The sequence below is a fragment of the Vombatus ursinus genome, unplaced genomic scaffold, assembly GCF_900497805.2.
Source record: "Vombatus ursinus unplaced genomic scaffold, bare-nosed wombat genome assembly UNPS02014847.1, whole genome shotgun sequence".
Lineage (NCBI taxonomy): Eukaryota > Metazoa > Chordata > Mammalia > Diprotodontia > Vombatidae > Vombatus > Vombatus ursinus.
In genome coordinates this window covers 11336148-11362106 of record NW_020954625.1, presented here as the reverse complement: position 1 = coordinate 11362106, position 25959 = coordinate 11336148, and the positions used below count along the sequence as shown (strand labels likewise).

The following is a 25959-nucleotide window of genomic DNA, read 5'->3' as shown; positions in this document are numbered from 1 at the left end:
ATGAATCCATTTTGACTTTATTTTGGTATATGGTGTGAGATTTTGATCTACGCCTAGTTTCTGCCATACTCTTTTCCAGTTTTCACAGCAGTTTTTGTCAAAGAGTGGGTTCTTATTCCAGAAGCTGGGGTCTTTGGGTTTATCAAATAATAGATTACCATTGACCACTGTGTCTTGATTATTTAACCTATTCCACTGATCCACCACTCTATTTCTTAGCCAGGACCAAGCAGTTTTGATGATTGCTGCTTTATAATACAATTTAAGACCTCGGATGGCTAGGCCACCTTCCCTTGCATTTCTTTTCATTAGTTCCCTTGATATTCTGGAACTTTTGTTATTCCAAATGAATCTTGTTATTATTTTTTCTAACTCTATAAAATAATGTTTTGGTAGTTTGATTGGTATGGCACTGAATAAGTAAATTAGCTTAGGTAGAATTGTCATTTTTATCATATTAGCTCAGCCTACCCATGAGCAACTGATAAATGGTCAAAGGATATGAACAGGCAGTTCTCAGATGAAGAAATTAAAGCCATCTACAGTCACATGAAAAAATGCTCTAAATCACTATTGATTAGAGAAATGCAAATCAAAACAACTCTGAGGTACCACATCACACCTATCAGATTGGCCAACAGGACAAAACAGGAAAATGATAAATGTTGGGGAAGATGTGGGAAAATCGATATAGGCTACACATATATATTTCTGTTGAACATATTAAACATAAACACTAATGCATTGTTAGTGGAGTTGTAAAATGATCCAACCATTTTGGAGAGCAGTTTGTAACTATGCCCAAAGGGCTATAAAAACGTGTATACCCTTTGACCCAGCAATTGCACTTCTGAGGCTGTATTCCAAAGAGATCATACAAATGGGAAAAGGACCCACATGTACAAAAATATTTATAGCAGCTCTTTGTGTGGTGGCAAAGAATTGGAAATTGAGAGGATGCCCATCAATTAGGGAATGGCTGAACAAGTTGTGGTACATGAATATAATGGAATACTATTGTGCTATAAGAAATGATGAGCAGGCAGACTTCAGAAAAACCTGGAAAGACTTGTATGGTCTGATGCTGAGTGAAGTGAGCAGAACCAGGAGAACATTGTACACAGTAACAGCCACATCGTGCAATGACTAATATTGATAGACTTAACCCTTCTCAGCAATACAAGGATCCAAGACATCTCCAAAGGCCTCATGATGGAAAACACTATCCACATCCAAAGAAAGAACTATGGGGTTTGAATGCAGATCGAAGCAGACTATTTGTTATTTTTTTTTTCTTCTGTTGTGTTTTGTTTCCTCTTTCTGGCGGTTCCTCCCACTGGTTCTAATTCTTCCTTACAACATCACCAATGTGAAAATATGTTTCATAGGAATATCTATGTGTAGCCTATATCAGACTGCGCACCATCTTGGGGAGGGAGGTCGGGAGGAAGGGAGAGAAAAAATTAAAACTCAAAAGCTTATGGAAGTGATTGTTGATAAATCAAAATAAATTTTAAAAAAATAGCCCTTCTGTAGGGAACCTCTCCTCAACACTTCTATCCCTCAAATCCTTAACATTCTCTTCTTTCCGCCAGTCTCTGAGAAGACACAGCCCTTCTTTTCTTCACATGCAAACCCTCTATTCTTGTGTCCTTCCTTCTGGCTCTATCAGGCACTCATCACTATTCCTTTAACCATTCAATTCTCTTTAGAGATTAGGTTCTTCCCTGAAGATCCTGAAGATGCCTATATCTCCCTATTCTGAGAAAACTTTCCCTTGACCTAGCCACCTGCATACACTATCGTTCTGTATCTGTTCTCTATAAAGACCAAGCTCCTAGATAAAGTTGTCTCCACTGATGACTTTCACTTCCTCATATTGTACTCTTTTCTAAACTCTGTGCAATCTGTTCCCTCTTAGATCATCAATGGTTTCAACTGCTGAATCCAAAGGTCTTTTAAATTAATCGCCTTCTGGACCTTCCCCCAGAATCTGACCCTGTTCACCACTCTGAAATACTGTCCCTTCCCGGACACTCTGGGACCCCCCTTTCTCTTAGTTCTGCTGTCTGGATTCCTCTTCTTTATTCTCCTTCTCTGAACTGCCAACCCAGTTACGCCGCCTCCTAGGCATGGCTGTATCCCGGAGACTCCTCTGCAGCATCACTTACTGCCTCCTTTGGGTATCTCATCTTGGCAATCTCACTGCCACAGCGTAGTAGACATCCTGAAGGGAGTACTGGCTTTCTCCTGACACCCAGGCTGCCTGGAGCTGCCCTCGCTCTTCACTTGCCCCATCCTTCACATCTGATCAGTGGTCAGGTCTTGCTGATTCATTATTCATGTGGCCTTTCTCTGCCCACGAAGCCACTTTGATTTGAATGCTCCTGACCTTGTGCTGGGACTCTTGCATTAGCCTCCTGATTGGTCCTAGCCAGGACATCAAGAATGAGAGTTATTTTTGGTCAGACATACCTTTGAGTATCTCTGAAATGGAAACTGCTCATACTAACTACACAGAAAGCGAACACTGAGGCAATTTATTTTTGATGAGATTTTATTTTTCCACATTACAGATCAAAGGAATGACTTCCTTATAGTGTTGAGTTTTAAAAATATAAAACCTACCCTTAAGTGACTTCTCTGATAGTATCAAACTATTATCTTTACAGCTAAATCCTTCGAAAACATAAAAAAATTGAAAATAAAAAATAGAAATGTAATATTTTATTTTCAGGAAGGGAATGAGGGTTGAGAAATAGACAAATGTGACATAAGCTAAAGACATGGCCAGAATCTCTAAAAAATAAAATGAAGCAAACACAAAATCCGAAATGAAAGATTCAAATTCCTGCCATGAAACGCCTTTTGCTTTCACCACAGATGCAGATTTCAAACCTGGCAGTCTTTTAAACCCAATGGCTGTATTACTGAAATGTTACTGATTTACTTGGCAGTAAATGAGAAACTAGTCTTACTTGAAGTTAGCAAAGGCAAAGCAGATTTTTCCTGATTAAACATTAACTCCTGAAAGGGACACAAGAAGTTCTTCTTTTAAGCACAAAACACAACAGTCCTTTACTAAGTCACTCTATCTTTATTATGGATATATACATTAATGAGCAATCTAATTTATGTCAAGGATCTGTATTTTCAATAAAGAAGTTGCTGCCTAAACTATCCAGCTTGATTATGCAAACAGAACAAGGGCTGGCACATGAGAGGCATCTAGCAAATGCTTGCTTGAATTAATGCAGGCAAACCTACTACATTTTACCAAATACTCGCTTTTTCTTCTAATTTGGCAAATGAAGGTAACAAGTTGAGACTACAAATGCAATGTAATGAAATTTTTTCTTCATCCGGCTAATTCAGTTTTTTCACATCTTTACAGGTGATGGAAACTTGGCAACACTCTATTCTCTATGTACTAAAGAAATCTATTCTTGATCTTGAGTCCTACAAGGAAGCTAGAGCTTCTAAAAGTCTGGGGTGAAATGGTTGTGTATTCCAAGTAGGAGAGAAAGACAGCCTGTGCAATCTGTTCAAGAGAAACCAATGAATAATAACAATTTGACATGGAGAATGAAGTGGAGAAGAGAGAGGTTGGATACAGGAAAACTAGCCAAAAGATTATTACAGGCAAGTGTCCAAGGTCTGATTTGTGAAAAGGGGGTCAAATAAAGACATTTTGTTCTTGACTATGAACCATATTACGTCCAAATTAAGTGGATATAAGTGAAAGTACTCTCCTAAAATTACTGAATTACAAACCGAAGTGTTAAGGCCCTGAATAGAATTAACATCTTTAATTTCAAGTGTATAAGCGCAATACATTCTCAGTTTTTTAACAAAGGACATCAAAGAATGTTATTGTGTTCAGTGGCCTCCAAGGTGCTATAAAGTCTTCATATAATGCAGCCTGAAATATACAGAGCACATTTCAAATTTAGCCTAGAGCAATAGTTCTCAAAATGTGGTCCCAAGACCAATAACCTTTCAGGAGGGTCTATGAGGCCAAAACTATTTTAATAATAATACTAATATATTTAAATTTCTAATATGGTATATATCAAAAGCTATAGTCCACATAAACAAAAGCTATTTAGAGCGGTCCTTCAATAATTTTAAGAGTATATAGTTGTCCTGAGACCAAAAAGTTTGAGAATCAAGGTCCTAGACCGGGGGGGGTGAGGAACCTGCAGCCTCGAGGCCACGTGTGGCCTTCTAGGCCCTTGGGTGCAGCCTTTTGACTGAGTCTAAGTTTTACAGAATAAATCCTTTTATTAAGGGGATTGGTTCTGTGAAGTTTAGATTTAGTCAAAGGGCTACAGGACCTAGAGGGCCACATGCGGTCTTGAGGCCGCAAGCTCCGCCGCCCCCGCCCCCCCCGTTCTAGACCATGACTAGTAGAAGGTTTGTAAAATTTTTGTCCTCAGCAAAATACAATTTTAGAAAAAAAAGGTTTCATTATTTAACTCTCATGAAAAATATGCACTATGGAAACATTCTATAAAATGAAGCTTAATTACAGATTATTGATATTAGGAGTTTTGAAAACATAAAATTTTACTTAACAAGGCAAAGAACAATCCAGTTATGACTTAAGAATTGCACTATGGGGGAAAATGGGTTCTACAGACAGAGGACCTGGGCTTACAAGCACATCTCTGACACTGGAAGACCCTGAGCAACCTGCCTGGGCCTCAGTTTTCTCATGGGTAAAATGAGAGAGTTGGACTAAATAGGTTCTGATATTTCTTCCAGTCTCTCGACACAGTCATCCTAAAAAAGTTATTAAGTATAAAAAATAACCACAAGGAATTAAGACAAGAAGGATCTATAAAACCACACCAAAAAAAACCCCACAGTATTTCTCATTTTATTTTAACAAAATTTCACAAAGAGGAATTTTTAAATCCAACTTTTTTGCTTTTGGTTTCATTCTCATTTTTTTTTTAAAAATTCTGTGGTCTAATTTGTTCAAAGTGAAAACTGTTAGTTCTATGGAGGGAAGGAAATATGCATTTACTAAGCCAGGTACTTTATAATTATCATGTCATTTGATCCTCACAACAACCCTGTGAAATAGATGTCATTATTATCTCCATTTAAAAGATAAAGAAACTGAGGCAGGTAGAGGTTAAGTGACTTGCCCAGAATCACACAGCTAGCAAGTGTCTGAGGTCCAATTTTAAGTCAGGTCTTCCTGGCCTCTAGATCCAGCACTCTGTGCACTGTGGTGCCCCCTAGCTGCCTCTAATCTATGCTAGATACACACAAATAGGGCAAGGAAATCATGTGTCCAAAGTCAGAGATATCTTAAATATCGGAACAATAATGTGGTCTCATTAACCTTATTCATTTCTGTTAAGAGTCAAAATTACAACCAGGGTCTGTTTATGTCTAAAATTGATTTCAGTTGCTTGTAAACGCTTGTATTTAAAAGTAGGAATAAGAACACATAACATTACTTTGAAAAGGATAACAGTCCATTATTTAGAAAAGAAAACTTAAATCAAGTAATAGTTTAAATCAAGTAACAGAATCCAGGACAGAACATTTGAGGTTCATTAAATCCAAATTTACCACCCAGTTAATATTCTGGTAGTTAATATTCTAATTAACTCTGTTACCTACTCTCCACCAGGGCACTCTTTCCTTAACGAGTTCTGATCTTGGTTCCCAATTTTCTCTCTGTCCCAACTCCTCACCTCACACTAAGGAACTTCAATATACACGCTGGCGTTCCCTCAAGTATCCTAAATGTCCAGTTCCTCAATCCACTCCATTTTAATGACCTACTCCTTTACTTCAGTTACACATAGAGATGGTCACATTCTTGGACCTTGCCATCCTTCATGACTGCTGTACTTTTATGTCTGTCAACTCAAATTCCTTCATCCAATTGTGATCTTTTATCACTCCATCTTTTCCCTCTGCCTTGCAATCCCAAGACTCTAGTCTTCCTCCTCGTGAGGCCCTTAAATACTTTTACTTCTCAGTTCTTTTCCATTCCATCACCCCTGATCTAGCCACACTTTCCTCCTTTCCTTATCTTAGAGGTCCTTTTTTCTGAGTTTGTTTAACTCCACAGTATCTTCTATGAGTGAGTCCCTTGTCCCCTTATCCTATCAACAAATCATGACTTGCCAAACCACAGCCTTGGATGCTTCTCACCATTCTCCTCCCTCCTCCTATTCATAAAAAGAACTACAGAAAACCACAAGACAGTGTTAACTGGGTCCAAAAAAAAATTTATGTGATCTAATCTTACCTGGATCCTCATTTCAATAAAGTGATCCCTGTATAATTCCATGGCTATTCCAAACTTTTTCAACCTTCCTTAAGCCTCCAATGACGCCCATCTCCTTCCACATTCTCAGCCAAACACCCTACCTCACAATTCACCACTTCCCAAGAATGAACTCTTTTCCCTTCCCATCTCTCATTACACGTGTCTTCCCCTACTGTCTTCTCCTTTGCGTGGAGGACCTGACAAAGTCACCCCTCTTCTTGTCAAGCTGCACCATCTCCAGCAATACTATCATGCTCTAAGAAATGATGAAGGTGACTGGTTTCAGCGGAACCTTGAGAAGACTCGTATGAACAAAGACAAAACAAAGTGAGCAGATTCAGAAGAGCAATCGATACAAAAACAATAATAATGTAATGATAAACAACTGTGAAAGACTTAGGATCTCTGATCAACACAAGGAACAACCATAACTCCAAAGGACTCATGATGAAACATGCTGCCCCACCTCCAATTGGGGAGGTGATAAACTCAGTACACTGTGAGGCATATGTTTTGTTTAGCTTCTGAACACAGCTAATGCAGGACTCTGTTTTGCTTAAATATATATCTTTCTAACAGACTGTTTTTTGTACTTTTGCAGTGGACCTGGGCAAGACAGGAAGAAGAGAATTCAAAGCTGAAAATAAAACAGAACTGAATTTTTAAAAAGATCATCTCCAACAGGCTGCATTCATTCTCATTTTAATTCTCTCCATAAGGAAAAGATCTCTTTATCTACTTGGCTCCTTTCTGGTTGCTCAAAAACACCTATCCTGATAAAGCCCTTACTTGAACTAACCATCCCTGCTAGATATGGTCTCATGTCTTCTCCTCTTGGCTGAATTCCTTGAGAAAGCCATCTACACTCCATGTAACCACTTCCTTTCCCCTTACTCAATTTGAAGCCATCTTCAATCTCACTTCTGGCCTCATCACGCAAATGAAACTGCTCTTTCCAAACTGCCAAGGATCTGTTTATTGCAAAACTGAATGGCCTTTTCTCAAACCACATCCTTTTTGACCTCACTTACGCCTTGGGCAGTGTTGGTAACATGCTTTTCCTAATTAATCTCTTCTCTCCGGGTTTTCTTGACACTGCTCTCACCTTTCTTCCTCCCTCCTGCCTGACTACTCCTCAGTCACCTTTATTGGATCTTCAACAAGGTAATGCCTATAAACCATAGGGTTCCCATGGGCTCTGTCAGGGTCCTGTTCTCTTCTCCCAGATTATCTCACTTGGTGATTTCATCAGCTTCCATGGGTTCAACTACTCTATCTATGAAGATGAATACAAGATTTACATATCCAACTCTAACTTTTCTCTTAGACACCACTCTCCAAATCACAAACTCAATACAACTAAAATTTTAGTAAAATTTACCCATCCAAACTCTTCTCTCTACCAACCATATTCAGTTTATGATGTCTATTGCAATCTGTCACTCTTTTCCCCTTTATGGGACTGTTTAATCCATTCACATTTAAAGCTATAAGAATTAGATTTATATGTGTTTTTTACAAATTAAAAATTTACAAATTCTCCCCCTCTTCCTCTGTACTGACACCACTTTGTTTCTACAGTTATTTTAGGTATCTATTGGACTACCCAGTTGTTTCAAGTAGACTATATACGCATATCCTATTGCACACCTACCATACGCCTCTTATTGCCATCTAAGAAATAGTCATTTTAAATTCTTCATAGACTAGTTGTGGTTCATGACTTGCATCCATACAATTCATAGGCAGGAAAAATTATGTCTTCCAGGGAGTCAGCAAAGTCTTCTGAGATTAAATGCCATTTGAACTTAAGCGTTTAAAAAAAAATTACAGTAGAAGGTAGTAGAGGTAGGCATGCTAATAACAAGAACCACGTGAACAAAGGTATAGAGGGAAGAGAAAATAATTTGTGTTAGGAAAACAGGAAACAGGCAACTTTGGTAGCTTGAAAAAAAAAATACTATGTATATGGCAATATGAAAAACTTTCAATGGCTCCTGATTACTATGGAATAAAACCCAATTTCATTAACCTTTCATTTAAAATCCTTTACTGGAAAAAACACAGACTTAAGTCTTTGCCTTTGTCTCTCAAATGCTAAGCAGAGGACCTTGCACATAGCAGGTTAATAGATAAATCAGTCAACAGGCCTGCAAGTAGGCTGTAGTTCGGCAAACTGATAGCTCAACTAATTTAAGTGAAATAAACTATTTGGGATTCAGATTCTTCATCTATAAAAAGAGAGTAATGGACTAGGATTTCTAAGTGGTTAAAGATATATTGAATGGTTTGGGGAAAATTATACTCCAGGTTATGCCACAAGTTTTTACTATTGTTCTGTTTTAATCAAAACTGCTACCTGAACTTACTGACTATATCATGTCTTATTGTGGAATTCTGTCTTTTGTCTTTGTTCTGGAATCCTATAAACTGCAAATCAAAAATGTCTTGGGTAGAGAGATTTCCAAGGGCAGGATGAATCTTCATTCCCTTTGTATTTTCACTTTCTTTGAGCAAAAAAATGCTTAGAATTAATTTAATTACTGAATTTTATCTTCAGTAGTTTTTGCCTAAAATTCAAGAGTTCTCAATTTTCTTCTATATTATGAAGTCCTATTTGGAGCTTTGCTTTAAAATCTCTTATTTACTTGGTTTATCACCCAAATTCTCCACTAGACATCGAGGAACATTTATGTATTTTTCCTTGCTGTCTTACCCTATGTATTTTTAATGAATTAATTTTTTGCCTTCAATTTTGTGAATCTCTATTTTAATTTCTGTAATTTCTACTTAAGTGTTCAGTTATTGTTTATGATTTGCTGCTTTCCTAGTTGTTGTTTCAACTGCATGCCTAATACATGGATTTCTTTATTTTATTGATGAAATTCTTTAGTGATGAAAATACGCCTCTGAAGACTTCTTGAAGTGTATGCCCACGGCCATCACCATGGCATCATAAGCAGCACCGAACCTCAGATCTGCTCACTGTCAAAGCGAGTTGGTTCCATTTCCTGTTGCTTCCCAGCCACTGGGTTATCGTCCGTATCTGTGTTCTGTTTCTTAGAGAGTACTGGAGCTACTTGCTAGGTTTCTTTTCATGGTATCATCAATAATGGACTGAAGAGCTAGAAATTAAGTACCTTAGAGTTCATTTAGTCTCACTACCTAATTTTACAGTTGAACTTGGAGCAAAAATTTGTGCCCTTGCTTACCTTCATGCCAGACCTACTTCACATTGTATCACTATCTCCTACGGCTCACCGGCTTCCACCTAAATCAGCCCAAATAATGGATTTGTGTCCATCATCTCATCTGAAGAGACAGTCCTACGGAAACTGAGATCCAGAGCTATTCATGCACTTGGCGAACTAAGAGTCCACGATAAGTTTTGAGCCCTGAGCCTTCCTAATTCCAAATCCAAAGCACTCTCCATTCCACCACTGCCACGTGGGCGGGGGTTTCGATTGGGTTCTCGATGCTTTTCTAAACAAAAGTTCCAGGAAGGGAATTCATTGTCTGGTTCTTCTGCCGTATACGCAACTGCCTCTTGAATTCCTTTAGAGGTTTTCACCAATGAGTGAGATCAGTGTTTTCTTTTTTCACTTTTGGTTCCAGTGACAGGTCTCTGGACAGATCTAGATAGATCTATCCAGTGATACATCACTTATTGGCATCTGTGCCCTGATATCTTTAATTTCCCCAGGGCATTTCTCATGGACAGATCCACCCTCTGCAAAGGGCACTGAAGTTCATTTACATAGCTCCAGGGATTCAGAATTTCGTCTCATCTCTGTTCCTAGAGGAGTAGTAACAGCTAGCCCCACAGAGCCCTTTAAGGTCTGTACAGTGCTTTGTCTACAGGCTGTTATCTCATTTGATTCTCACAACACCCCTGTAAAGTAGCTGCTAATATCATCATATTTTACCAATAAGGGAAACTGAGGCTAGGAGAGGTGAAGTGACTGCCCAGGATCAAACAGCTATCAAGTGTCTGAGGCAGGATTTGAACCCAGGTATTCCTGACTCTGAAGTCCAGTGCTCTACTGTACAATTTAGTTGCCTTGGTTATATCCTTACCATTCTTTTTAACTCTAGTTTTGATTTTTTTCTTTCTACAGATTTTTTTTTCTTCCTGTCTACTCCATTGGCTTATTTCTTCTCTACAATTAAGGATAGGGGAGATTTCCTCAAGCTAGGGAAATCAGTTTTTATTTTGCATATACAGCGAGTGATTGCCAATAGACAGAAAAGCAACACAGTGCCTCTAGATTACTTGGACAATTCTCTGTTTTCATATATCCAACTACAAAAAATGCTAGGGTGTTAGTCCTTTTGCAGCACCTTTTGAAAACACTTGCTACTATACCAGGTCAATTCTCTGAAGTGTCTAGGATTCAGACCCTGTCTGCCTTTGTCTTATTCAATTCTCCCTGACTATACCTAAATGGCCCAACTATAACTTATCAGTTATTTGATTAAATCTTTCCAGGATCTTTAAACACAGCTTCCATTTGCTTCTCCCTTTCCTAATTTCTTTTTTTCCAGAAATTCTCCAGCTCCTCTGAGCTTCTGACATCCAATTGTATTTACTTTTAAAACTATCTTAATGTGAACTTAAAAGTTAATTAGACCAGCAGGACTACATGTCTACACACAAAATACATAAAATTATGGATAGCTATTATGATGGATGAATTAGAGATCCTAACAGAGCCAAGTAAATTTCAAACCCCAAATTTCACTGAGACTTGGTGGGATGGGGCTCATTACTAACATAAAACTATGAAAGATTATACCTTATTCAAAAGGAACAAGATTGATAATGGGTGTTGGGGCAGCCTAACAGTTTATAGGAAGCAGGTAAGTTCCCAGATGCTCTCAGGGTTCCTGTGCTTTTCTGCCTATTGGTGGCAGCTGGTCATGAGGTGATGCTAGTAGTAACAATCAAGGTGGGCCCCTTCCTCAACACTGAAGGGATTTCTCCTTTTAATGATGGCTGGGGGGTTCGAGTTGCAAACAGTTCTAGTGGTTTGGTTTCAGGCTGTCCCCCAGGAGGGATTGAGAGGAGATGGTGGTCAAGGTGGTAGTGGTTTGACTTGTCTAGCACAAGCTGCCTCCAACTGGTCAAGGTGGTTCCTGCTTCAGCAAAGCTGGCTTGCCTACCTTGTGTTGTTCCCTTTCTCATTCTATGTATTTTATTTCATTTATTTGAAAATGATATTCTGGAAAGGCTTCATCAGACTGTCAAAGAGGTTCATACAGAAATGTTCTGGTAAATATCTGAAAACCAGCTCCTCTCAAATGCATCTAATCTGCATTAATCACATTTTCTCCATCACTTTCTTAAGTCTAGATCAGGGCAAAAGGCAAAATCTTGCAGCTCTTGGACTGTTTTTGTACAGCCTGTCAACCAAAAATGGTTTTTGCGTTTTTAGCCACAATAAAAACTTTATTTAAAATGGTTAAAAAAAAAAACCTTGTAACGTCACTGGTCACGTGAAAAACAGGCCTCGGACCAGATTTTGCCTGAAGTTGACAATTAAGAAAACCCTAAAGAAAGCCCTTGGATTTGTAAGGTTTGCCTTCCGCTGATTTCCAAGGCATCAATGTTTACACTGACAATTTATCCACTATTTTGAGCTGGTTCCAGGACACAAACACATTAAGAGTCCCAGATCTGGAAGAGCTTTGCCCACTGTTCTAAAAGGTAAACAGAACAACTAAACACAGGGAGACAACCACTCAATCGCCTTAAATTCCATTTATCATATGATTCAAAGGGTAATGACTTGATCCACTGACGAGGATTTTTATGGGGCTGGGTGAAGAAAGGTGATCCTCTCTGTGGAAAGGAGTTAGGGCCAACTGTGATCCAAGGATATGTAAATCAAAGACTGAGTCAGCTCAGAAGCCAGGTTTTCTTTGCAGTCCTGCAATCCAACAAAGTACGACGTAGGATGAAGGAAGGTGGAGAGGCCGTAAAGGACAGGGAGTAACAGTGACCTGATGACTTCATCCTTTTACATCAGAATGATCTTTCCTACCCTGTCCCATGTTAAAGTCAGGGTAGTCACCTGCCCGGGACAGCAACTGTGCCATTAGGTTAGAGAATTCAGAACACTAGTCACTAGAAAAGAATCTCAATGCTGAAGGAAACCCAGCAGTAAACATGCAGTTGAGGGCAGAGTATTAGACCTGCAGTTCCATTTGCTGCTGGGGGCAAGCTGCAGCATCTTTTTGGGCCTCAGTTTATTTACCACATAATTAAAGGGTAAGATTTGAAGACATTTATGGTTCTTGATGGCTTTAAATCTATGCTCCCCAAATTTTCTGACCCTAAATAACGGAGAATCAATTCTACTCGGGTTGTTATTTACAAGACCTGAGAAGAAGCCCACACCAGCCCTAGGGCTCTCTGCCCAGTAGGAGGCAAGTAAGATATTGGGGACGAGTTTCACCATTAAGGCTCTCAGATGCCTAAATTGTGACATCACAACTCTAATACATCAAGATGGTGTACGACATCAGGGTCCAAAGAAATTAACCTGCGCAAGTGAAATTACAGAAAACATCTGAAGACCCAGCTGTAACATCACATAAGCAGAGATTTTGTTCCCAGAACTTGTACAAATGTTTTCATGAAGCCTTTTAAATCAGAACACATGGTAGACATGGCAACTGCCATTTCTGGACAGGAAAAAAGGGAAATCAACACCCATCATCTACATTTTCTATGGATTGCTGTTTTTGGCTACTTCAATTACAATAGTAGCAGAATGGAAATCCTGAGCAGTTCCAAGTATAACAAGAAGGATGGATAGGTGTGGGAAATGCTTGCAATGGAAAAGCCAACTCATCAAATAAAGGATTTTAACATATTAAACTTAAGAATTTGTTTTTTTAAAAAGGTTACATGAAAAAACAGTATAAGTTAATGATAACCATCATAAGACCACTCAATAACAAGAAAAAAAGGAGAACATTTAAAAAATTTACTGAACTTTAACTGCCATTTTTTGTTGAAAATAAGAATTAAATTTTTTTTTTTTTGCTTTTTGGTGAGGCAATCAGGGTTAAGTGACTTGTCCTGAGTCACACAGCGAGGAAATAATAATGTTTTAACAACGTAAATTCAAGAGTCAGGAAACAAAGAGAGTAAAAGACCATAATTCAGAATTTGTGGTTTATACTTCAGTGTCTGTGATATCTTAATATGCTTCGTAATTCAAGATAATCCAATTTTACAAAACACAGTAAGTAAAAACATTTTTTACAACATATTTCTTAAACAATCTTGAAAACTTGAAAAAGAAAAAGACTTGAGATCAGTAATTTCATGTATTCGTGACCATTTTTACACATGTGATTTCAGATGCTTATTACCAAATGCATTTTATAACTCCAAAGGGAAGTTTAATGATTTGAAAAAGTACTATTGATACCTCTTTAGGAGAAGGAAAAAGAGAGAGAGGAAGAATGTAGGTTACACTGAAACAAAAGGTGTCAATCAAAATGGATTTGAAATTGTACCACCTGCTCTGAGGCTCTCATTCCACCTACTAGACTCCATTCAGCTCCTCAGAGCACGTGGCTACCCACTCTCAGAACGAGAGGGAGACCCAGGAGATGAGGAAGTACCTTTTCTAACACTATCACTCATGAACCCACACTAGTGTGCTTCCTCCAAGACTACCAGGTGAGAACGCGTTTTGTCAGAAAGCCTGGGAAGCTTTCCAGTTGATGGGAAGATAGCAAGTCCTATACTTATTATGCAGATCTATCAAAAGTGTAGCGCGATCAAAAGATGAAACAAGATTAGTCTGGTATGACCTGTTTGCATGAAAGCTGTCTTGGATCTTTGTGATCCGAACAATTATCTTAAATAACATCTTCTAGGACTTTTCCGAAAACAGAAGTCAAATTTATTGGTCTATAATTTGCAGATTCTCTTCAGTTCCCCTTTTTTGAAATCCTAACTGTGATCCCTTTTCAATGCCATACACACCCTTCTTTAAAAGAAAACTGAAAACATTACTCAATCATTTCCATTTAGTCTTTCAACAGCCTAGGATATCTGGGCTAGGTGACGACCTCGACATTTTCTCTTCCCATTTTCTACTTAACTGAGAAGGAGGGATAGGAATTCCCCCTTAGCCATTTCACTCTGCCCTACCTAATTAAAAACAATTCCATTTAGCAGAGAACACTGAAATAAAATGGAATTTGAGCAGCTCTGTATTCCTATAGTTAAGCTGTCGTTTCCCCAGAGAGTCACTCTCAAAGTTTTTTTGATCTTTCCCTTTTCCTACATCAGCTAAAAATCTCCAAACCCCTTTTATGAATCTGAGCTTCCATCACTATCCTCAGTTCATTCCAAGCTTTAGCAAAACTAATACTCTTTTTACAAGGCCATATTACCATTTTAAAAATTCAAACTCGGTCACTAGTCCTTGATTCCACTTAGACAAGTCTTTTGAAGACTTAAGTTTGATGACAAATTCCCCAGACGTACAAATTAGGCTCTTTAGTAATATTTTTTTTCATCCTTGCACAACTGTTTTTTTCTTTGAGCCTTCAAAATTTTAATCTTGAGAACTTCCCATCCTAACCAGGCTAACTTTCCCTACAGAATTTTACTTCTTAATGACTCTTTGAAATTTAGTCTCCCAAAATCAAGGATACATGTAGAACTATTTGCTTTAATAGAAATTCTAAGATGGAGTGGCTAACTTCCTCCCAATGTTCACAACATTTACACATCTGCAGCCTCTTTGTTAGAGTTGAGTGGAATAAGAACATAATTTGCCCCTGCCTGTCCCCCCATGTCTTCATTTAAACTTTGGATCTCTTTTGGTACCTGGCACACACAGGTGCTTAATAAGTGCTTGTGGGATACCAATAAGAGTAACTGAAAATTAGTTTGTTCTAAATATATCTGCCAACAGACTAAAAGTGAAGTCAGGGGAAAAAAATCCTTCAATACTAGTGGACAGAGCAAGCCTCAGAGTCAGGACTACCAGGTTCAAATCTCACTTCTGACAAACAGGAGCTCTAGGAAAGCAGGCCAGCAAGTGAAGTGGTCAGTGCCCGAAGCACTTCTCTATGCCTGTCAACTGTGGCTCACGTGCCAATGTGCACTCAGAAAAGAAGTTTCTTAGATGGGTGAAATCACATATCTGGTTCAAATCATTCAATGATATTTAATTACCCATTTAAGCATATGAAGTGGCTTACTCTTAAAGACCAGAGGAAAAAAGAAACCAATGTGCTCAGAATTTAAGATTTACTCTATTTCCCGAAAGCTGAATTCTCAGTAATTTTACACTAACTTACCTTTCTCAATAAGTTCTGAAAAAATGGTTATGTATGAAATCATAGCAAAAAAAAAAAAACAACCCCACAATGAAATGCAATCAAAAACTTTAATATTGGTACTTCTTTTCCCTTCCAAATGTAAAACATAACTGAAATAAGAAATTCTAAGAAGCATGTCACCTAATCAACTGAGCTCTCAGCATCCCTTTATATTTTCTATTTTTTTCCACTTTAACTTAAACTTTATTTTGTGGACAAAACAGAACTGAGAGCGAGACTTAGCAGATTTTTGTAGCAGAATGATAGATGAGATCTTTTAGAAAAGAATGGCAATTTTTTGAAGATGCAATCAGATACTTAAAAAGTGTTAGTATTATGGGATTGTTAATGTACAACCTGAAAGATGGAGCTACATGAACACATTTATTTCTTGTACATGAATAAATAACTGACATTCTTAACGGAATATTTAAAAAAAACTTACCAATGTAGGCCGCTGAATGTGTTTAATCTTTGATAGGATTCTTCCTTTTTGTCCAAACTAACTGGTATTCCAACAAGAAAGCAGTAAAATCTTCATTAACTTTAATCCACTTTAGCTTCTCCCATTCAAGATCATCAGATTAGATATATATCTAGGGAAAAGTTACACATAAGCAAAGTGAAAAAAAATTTAATACTATCAGTTTTTCATTAAATAATTTCTGAACTGAAATACAATATATGAAATTGATTAAATAGTAATTTCTTCTAAAATTAGTATTTACCATAAATATTCATCTAGATTTCTTTTACATTAATTTTTTTTTTTAACGAAAGGCAAACAAGATATAATTCAATAAGGAATGTAGGCCAGCAAAGATTCAATTCAAACTCCTATATTTTACTTTTATAACTTTTGTAACTTTAATTTACAACTTTTTACATTGCTCCTATACGTACACAGAACTGAATTCAGTAATGATCATCCTAAAGATGTTAGAAGCAAAATGCTAAAATCAGAGAACCATTAAATTATGGTCACAATTAACTTCTATTAAAGTATGAATCTGCTCCCTTGATCATGGGGTGAGGAAAACCTTGGATTGTTCTGAAAAGCTATGTTGACTGTGCACAATCTCTGGCAGATCCTGTCAATTGTTTAGCCTTCAAAAACAGGCCCAAAAACAGACTGTTCATCCAAAGGTCATTAAGCTAACTCGAGATGAGTTTGTCACCAGAAGAACTTGTCATTGTGAAACTGTCTACATGGAAAAGGCAGCCAAATGTGCAGCTACAGCGCCACATGACGAAACTATAAATCCCAGGAGGATTGATGTCATTCAGTCATTTCAGTTGTGTCTGACTTTTCCTGACCCCACTGGGGGATTCTTGGCAAAGATACTGCAGCAGTTTGCCATTTCCTTCTCTGGCTCATTTTACAGATGAGGAAACTGAGGCAAACATGGTTAAGCGACTTGCCCAGGGTAAACCAGCTAGGAAGTGTCTGAGCCACATTTGAACTCAAGAAGAAGAGTCTTCCTGATTCCAGGCCCGATTCTCTACCCACTGCAACACCACCTACCTGCCACTTATAGTAGCATACTGTGTTGATTAAAGCAAAAAGTAGACTACTACTTCCAGAAAAGTTTCAACGAGTTTTAATCCTGAGTTAACAAAATTTTTACAATCGTCACCCATAATAAAACATAACAATAATAAGCTAATTAAATTAATTTGTAAAAAGAGGTTAAGCAGCTACCTCCTAGCTCTTGTGTTATCTTTCTCTTTACATTTGGGAGATCCGAAGGCTCCCCAAACAGTAAGAAATGTAAATACAGATGTGAATCAAAGAATCTTGGCTTCAGGGGACTAGAGTGAAGAATAGCTAAGATGTCCAGCCCTCTAACAAACTAGACAGTGCTTTCTGACTGACTTTCCCTCCTACCACTGGATCATGACTATGATAAATGAAGGATATAGACAGATGGAGCCTGGAAAATTTGGGGGCAGGCTTATTTCCCAGGGTCATTCCCACCAAAGTAGAAGCAGACAGATAGGGTTTTACTATAATAGGTATGCAAACTGAAAGATGGTGTGAGGCAATTATACTGAGACAAGGGTTCTACAGCCTTGCAACTGAAGACCAGTAACACTTGCTGCAATGCCGATCACATCCTCTGAAACAAAAGCATCCGGAGGTTCTCACTAGATAGAGGGAATCCCTCTGCCATTTGGGCTGATAGCTGAACACGCACCATGACGCTGTCTAACACATTTATAGAGCATACAGCAGTCTATTTTAGTCCTTGCCTCACATCAGTAAGAGAGTAAAACAAAGTTACATCATTCAAGGAGTCTCATATGATCTTAAAATAAAGTACAAAATACGGACAGCTGATGAAGAAATGCATTCCACATTGATAACCAATTTGTTTCCTGTGTATTTTAAAAAAACAAAGATTATAGAAATTTGTCATGTTTTAAAATTGCTATCCAACCTTAAAGTATCTCTCTTTCTACAAGCCATCCAACATTCAACAGCCCTATCCATCTTTTCTCACTCTTGCCAAGTGAAGTGTGACAAAAGATAATACAGATCATCGCAATTACATGAAATGGCAAAACTTCTCAACAACAACAACAACATGAAAGCAACTAGAATAATAAGGAAGAAAGTGATTGGATGGAAAAAAAATTAAGGCTAGAGATTCGACCAGTCATTTTATTAATAAAGAGAACTCCCAGCAAATCCATTTTCATAGAGAATTCTACAAATTCAAGTCAGTACCTTCTCTGCAACTTAATTGTTTCAGAGAATTCTAGAGTGCTCTAAGCAATTAGGTTATGGGCCTAGGTCACACAGGCAGTGTGTGCCAGAGGTGAGACCTGAACAGACATCTTGTCTTTTAGGTCAACCTATCTGAGCAAAGCACTTTATACATCTAAGACTCAGAAAAATCAAATCCACACAACCTCGAGGTAAAATTGGCAAACTGACAAATATGGCAAGAATTGTGAATGTTCAAAGGAAGAAGGTGTGTGTTGTTACAAGCCGGAGGAGAGGCAAAGATAGCAGAGGAGTTGTTTGGGTTCTTTTCATTCCTCTCGATATCAGTTCACATATGATATTCCAGGTTTATCTGAAATCGTCTTTTTTTTTTGGTCATTTCTTAGGGAACCATAGTATTCTACTATATTCATATACCCTAATCTATCCAGGCTTCCCAAACTGATGGGCATCTTCATAGCTGCCAATTTTTCGCAACCACAGAATGAACTGCTATAAACATTTAACGGTACTTATGTGTCCTTTTTCTCTTTCTTTGATCTCTTTGAGAAACAGGTCTAGAAAACATATTGCAAAGTCAAAGGGCACACACTATCTAGTAACTTTGGAGCATTGTTTTGATTGAGGTAGCTAAGGCTTCACAGATGATCATCCTTACAATATTGCTGTCAATGTGTATAACGTTCTGCAGGGTCTGCTCACTTAACTTTGCATGTGTTCATATAAGTCTTCCCAGGTTTTTCTGAAACTATCCTGTTCAATCATTTCCTACAGCACAACAGTATTCCATTACAACAGCACTCTACAACTTGTTCAGCCATTCAGCAACTGATGTGCATCCCTCAACCTCCAAGTCTTTCCCACCACAAGAAGAGCTGTTATAAATAGTTATGTACAAATGAGTTCTTTTCCTTTTTCTTTGATCTGTTTCCTACAGCCCTAGTAGAGGTCTTGCTGGGCCAAAGGGTTTGTACAGTTTGATAGTCCTTTGAGTGTAATTTCAAATTGTTCTCCAGAATGGTTGAACTAAGTCACAACTCCACCAACAGTGCATTAAAGTCCCAATTTTTTCTACATTCCCTCCAGCCTGTCTTTTTCCTTTTGTCATGTCAGCCATTTTGATAAGTAAAGTCATATCTCAAGAGTTGTTTTTAGTAGTGATTTAGAGTATTTTTTAACGAGACTAATGAGAGCTTTGATTTCTTCTGAAAACTGACTGTTCATACCCTTTGATCATTTACCAACTGGGGAATGGCTCTAATCTGACCCAGTTCCACATATATTAGAAAAATTAGGCCTTTCTCAGAGAAACTTGCTGAAAAATATTTTGCCAGTTGCCTGTTTTCCTTCCAATTCTGGATACATTAGTTTTATTTTATTATATTGGCTTGGCCTACACATAAGCTATTAATATTTCTCCAATTGTTTAGATACCTTTATCTGAATAGAAAGTACTTTATAATTGTGTTTATGTTTGTCTTGGCAGGTAGACTCACAAATATTTTACATCATCTGCAGTTATTCTGAATGGAATTTTTAAGTTGATTCTTTAGGATTTTGTAAGTAAATCATCATATTCTCTGCAAAAAGTGATGGTTTTGTTTCCCCACTGCCTATTTTTATTTCTTTAAATTCTTTTTTTTTGTCTTATTGTTATAGATAGCATTTCTAGTACAATATTGAGTAATAAAGGTGATAATACACATCCTTACTTTATTCAAGGTCTTACTGGAAAAGTTTCAAGTTTCTCTCTATTAAATATAATGCTTCCCCTTGGTTTTAGATAGATATAACTTTATTCTAAGAAAGGTAATTTTAATCCCAATATTTTCTGGTGTTTTCAATAGGAACAGGCAAGGTATTTCATTAAAGTCTTTTTTATATTATATATATATCATATTTTATATGTGTATTTATATTGATATAATGATACAGTTTTTGTTGCTATTGATATGGTCAATTACGATTACAGTTTTCCTAATATTGAACCAGCCCTGCATTCCTGGTATAAATCTCACCTGGTCATAGCATATAATCTTTGTGATTCATTGCTGTAATCTCCTTGCTTGGATTTTATTTAAAATTTTTGCATTATATGTATAATCTACATCAGATTGCTTGCCACCTTGGGGAGGATGAAGTTCTTAGAAGGAGGGAGAAAATTTTGGAACTCAAAATCTTATTAAAAATGAATGTTGAAAATTATCTTTACATGTAATTGGAAAAAATAAAATTCTATTTACAAAAATTTTTTTTTGCATTTAAATTCATTCTGGTCTATAGCTTTCTGTTTTGGCTTTATCTGTTTACCATACCATATTTGCACCATAAAAAGAATTTGGTGGGACTCCTTATTTAACTATTTTCCCCAAATACTTTATACAGTATTGGGATTAATAGTTCCTTAAATGTTTGGTATAACTCACTTGTGAATCCATCTGGGTCCTGAAGATTTTTTCTTAGGGAGGTCATTGATGGCTTGTTTAATTTCTTTTCCTGAGATAGGATTTTTTAAATTATCTCACTACTTCCTCTTCTGATAACTTAGGCTACTTACATTTTCACAAATATTCATACATTTAATTTAGATTGTTAGATTTACTGGCATAGAACTGAGCAGAGTAGTTCCTAATAATTACTTTAATTTTCTCTTTACTGGTAGTGAATTCACCCTTTTCATTTTTGATACTGGTAATTTGTCTTTCATCTTTTTAAAAAAATCAAATTAACCAATGGTTAATCCATTTTTTTCCATAAAAGCCAACTCCCAGTTTTATTAATTACTTCAAATGGTTTGCCTACTTTCAATTTTATTAATCTTTCCTTTGATTTTCAGGATATCCAATTTGGTGTGTAAGTGGAGATTTTTGATTTGTTCTCCTAGCTTTTTTTTTTTTCAGTTGCATGCCTAATTCCTCGATCTGCTTTTTGTCAATTTTATTGATGCACATATTAAGATATAAAATTTCCCCTTATGTACTGGTTTGGTTGCATCCCACCAATTTTGCAATGTTGTTTCATTCCTTTTTAATTAAATTACTGATTATTTCTGTGATTTGTTCTTTGACCTACTAATTCTTTGGGATTAGATTATTTAGTTTCCAATTAGTTTTTCACCTATGCTTCTCCAGCTCTTTATGGTCTGAGAAGAATGTATTTTTCTGCACTTGGTTGTGAGGTTTTTTATGCCTGAATACATGGTTAATTTTTATGAAGGTGCCATGTACAGCTGGGAAAAAAGGTATACTCCTTTCTATTCCCATTCGCGTTCCTCCAGAAGTCTATCATATCTAACTTTTCTAAATTTCCATCTACTTCATTTTCTTTCCTATTTGCTTTATAATCAGATTTCTCTAGCTCTGAGAGGACATGGAGGTTCCCCACTAGTGCATATTAACTATTTCCTCCTCTAATTATTTAATTTTTCCTTTAAGAATCTGGATGCTATGCCAGTTGGTGCACATGTGTTTCTTACTGATATTACTTCATTGTCTAGTCTCCCTTTTTACCCTTTTTAATTAGGTCTATTTTTACTTTCGCTTTGCCTGAGATCATGGTTGCTACCCCTATCTTTTTTTAACTTCAGCTGAAACACAAAAGATTCTGCTCCAGCCCCTTATTTAAACAACATATACAGGGGCAGCTAGGTGGCACAGTAGATAGAGTCAGGAGGACCTGAGTTCAAATGTGACCTCAGACATTTGACACTTATTAGCTATGTGACCCTGGGTAAGTCACTTAACCCCAATTGCCTCACCAAAACAAACAAAAAACTACACACATATTATTAGATTCTGGTTTCTAATCCACTCTGCTATTCACTTCCATGTTACTGGTGAATTCATTTCATTCATACTCACACTTACAATTACTAACTATACATTTCCCACTGTCCTATTTCGATTGCTCATCCTTCTCTCTCTTTTTATCCTCTCCCTTCTCTCAAATCTGTTTTGTTTCTAACCATCCCTTCTTTTGGGATCTCTTCAGGTACTGATCAGTGGATTCCTTCCATTTCTATTTTACCCTCTAGTTATAGGGAATCAGGGCAGTTTTCCTTGATAATTTCCTGAAATATGATTTCTAGGCTCTTTCTCTGATGATGACTCTCAAATAATCCAACAATTCTTAAATTATCTCCTTGATCTGTTTTCCAGGTCAGTTTTTTAATAAGATATTTCACATTTTCTCCTACTTTTTCATTCTTTTGACTTTGTTTTACTGTTTCTTGATGTTTCATGGAGTCATTAGCTTATTCCTGCCCAATTCTAATTTTTAAAGAATTATTTTCTTCCATGAGCTTTGGTAACTCTTTTTCCATTTGGCTAATTCTATTTTTTAAGGAGTTATTTTCATCTGTAAATTTTTGTACCTCTTTTTCCATTTGGACAATTCTATTATTTAAGGTGTTTTTTTTCCCAGTACTTTTTGTGCCTCTTTTACCAAGCTGTTAATTCTGTTTTTACAATTTTCTTCCTTTGCTTTCATTTCTTTGCCTAATTTTTCCTGTACCACTCTTTTTTGATTCTGAAAAATAATTTTCATCTCTTCCAATTATTTCTATTGGGACTGTATCTAATCAGCATTTTTCTTTGAGGCTTTGTTTATAGCAAGCTGATTTGACTTCATTGTCTTCTGAGTTTGTGTCTTGATCTTCCCTGTCACTATAGTAGATTTTTATGGTCAAGTTCTTTTGTTATTGTTATTATTTGCTCATTTTTATACCTTATTTATTGACTTGGAATTTTTTGTTAATGTTGGGCTCTGTTCCAACGTGGGAGATGGGGGGAGAGTAGGACTCTCTCTCAAGCTTCAGGCTTTTTCACACTGCTCTTTTCAAAACTAGTCCAGCGGGTTTAGAAGTTTTCAGTTCTTTCAACGTGGTGTGATTTGGGAAAAGATGTGGTCACTGATCTCTTGGTCTTCATTTTGCTCCTTAACCAGGAAAGGTCCTTGATCCTTTGGGATGGGAAGAGATACTGTCCCTCAGGGCTTCTACTCCCTTTTGACTGAAAAAGTACTCCTTTCTATTCTTGAACTATGCCCCAGGAGTGGGTATATGTAAGGGAGTTGCCAAACAATCTGATCTCTTTCTGACCAGTTGCGAGATCCCCTTACTGTCTCTGACTTATGAGCTCCCAAAGCTTCTGCTGATTCTATCACCACCAGCTAGTCTAACCATTGGTGTTTCATCCACATAGACTCACGGCCAGCCTACTCCCCTGTATCACAGATCTCTCCTTCTAAACTCCTATGTTGTTTTGAGTTGTAAGAATGTCTCACTCTGATCTTTTGTTAGCTCTGCCACTCCAGAATTTGACTGGAGGTTTTTAAAATGGTTTGGAGGGGCATATTGAAAGAGCTCTGCTGCCTACCACCTTGGCTCCACCCCTCTCTCCTCCTTTATACTCTCTTCTCTCCAGGATTTTGTGACATCACTCTCTCATGGCTATCCTTCCAACCTGACCACTCCTTCTCTGTCTCTATTGCTGGATCTTCATCTGGATGGTTGTTATTGTTGGTCCTTCATCTTCAAACAGGACCAATGCCACTCACAAATGAATTGGATTTAAGTGAGACAGAACTGCACAAAGTGGTAAGCCTCACTCTCTCTTCCTAAATCAAAGAAGTCCAGTGGCAGGACAAAGTCAAGGTGACCAGCAATGGTCCAGGATGCATTGAACAACCTTGGCATCTCTGATGCCTGACCAAACTCTAAGCACTCCACAGTGCCTGCTTCACCCACTTTTATGGTTGTTAGAATAAATTATCTCAATTGCTCATTCTACCAGAGAAAGTCTTCACACGCTTGGGCTAGAAACCCTCCTACTTACTGATGGGTTTGAGGCCTCTTGGTTGACCTCAACCTAAATTAGCCAATCTGTCAAGACAGTTTACTGGGGTGTTGCTTCTGAGCATACTACACAGCTTCTTGGAGCCAGAGGTGAGAGCTGGTTGAAGATGAACACCAAAGGTGGATGAGCAGCCCTGAAGAGGGCTCAACAAGCCCTCACACCAGGTGTTACTCCTTCCTGAACACCCCATACATCCCTCCAGATCATACCGTCTGACCAAAGGTGTCCCAAAGGGGTTCTGTCCCAGGCTTTCTTCTCTTCTCCCTCTAAATTATGTCACTTGGTGATCTCATCAGCTCTCATACATTTAATTACCATCTCTATGGTAATGATTATAAAATTTACTTATCTTGCTCCAATTTCTCTGCTGACATCCAATCTCACATCTCCAACTGCCTTTCAGACATCTCAAATTGGATGTGCGGTAATCAATGAGTCAATAAACATTTAAGTGCCAGGCACTGTGCAAAGTGCTGAGGATACAATAAGAGTTTGTGAAACCCAGTCGCCGCACTCAAGGAAATTACAACATGCAAACAAACGTACAAAGGAAACTATATACAGGATAAATAGGAAATGATTAAACAAGGGAAAGCACTGGAATTAAGAGGGATTAGGAAAGGTTTCCAGTAGAAGGTGGGATTTTTGTTGAAGGTCTAAGGAAGCCAAGGAAGTCAGTAGTTGGAGTGGAGGACAGAAAGTGATCTAGACATGGGAGACGTAGAAAGAGTAAGCCCAGAGGTGAGAAATGGAGTGTCTTGCTTGAGAAACAACAAGGAGGCCAATGTCACTGGATCTGAGGATATACATCTAGAGTAAAGTGTAAAAAGACTGAGAAAGTAGGAGGGGTCTGGGTTATGAAAAGCTTTGAATGCCAAACAGAACATTTTATATTTGCTCCTGAAAGCAATATGGAGCCAATGGGGTAATGGGGGGGGGGGGGGTTTGGAAGGGCGTAATATGATCACACCTGTTACTTTAGGAAAGTCCCTTTAGTGACTGAAAGGAGAATGCATTGGAGTGGGGAGAGATTTGAGGCAGGCAGACCCACCAGTAGGGTATTGTAATAGTCCAGGAATGAGGTGATAAGGAACTGCAACAGGGTAGTGTCAGTGTCAGAGGAGAGAGAGTGGCATATTTGAGAGATGCCCCAAAGGTGAAATCAACAGGCCTTAGCACCATATTGGATAATGGGGCTAAGAGAGGAGTCCAGGATGACTCCCAGATTGCAAGCCTGAGGGGCTAAAGAGGATGGTGTTGTCCTCTATAGCAACAGAGAAGGGAGAAGGTTCAGAATGAAAGATAATGAGTTCTGTTTTGGACATTTCCAGTTTAAGATGTCCAGTTTGAGTTGCTTAAAGGGCAGTTGGAGATATGAGACTGGAGGTCAGCAAAGAGATTAAACGGGATTTGAGAAACATCAGCACAGTGATGGTAATTCAACCCGCTGGAGCTGATGAGGTCACCATTCCTCCCTCACATGTCACTCCCCAGAAATATACTCTTCGATTCAGTGGCATTCACTTCCTTCTGCTCCTTGAAGAAGCTTTTCCATGTCTCAGTTCTGGGCATTCTTTTTCTGACTGTCTGCCATGCCTGGAATGCTCTCTCATCTCGGCTCTGGCTCCCGGTATCTCCCTTGGCTACTTTCATGTCCCAACTAAAATCTCACTTTCTACAGGCAGCTTTTTCCAACTCTTCTTAATTTCTAGTAACTTTTC

At 37.8% G+C, this 25959-nt stretch overlaps 1 protein-coding gene across 1 annotated transcript in view; it reads right to left on the bottom strand.

Annotated features, from left to right (window-relative positions):
* JMJD1C (jumonji domain containing 1C) overlaps positions 1-25959 on the bottom strand; it is a 188453-nt gene that overhangs the window by 154513 nt on the left and 7981 nt on the right. The window contains exon 2 of the mRNA XM_027840562.1: positions 16098-16248. The gene's annotated coding sequence lies outside the window, so the exon portion shown is untranslated. The remainder of the gene's footprint in view (positions 1-16097; positions 16249-25959) is intronic.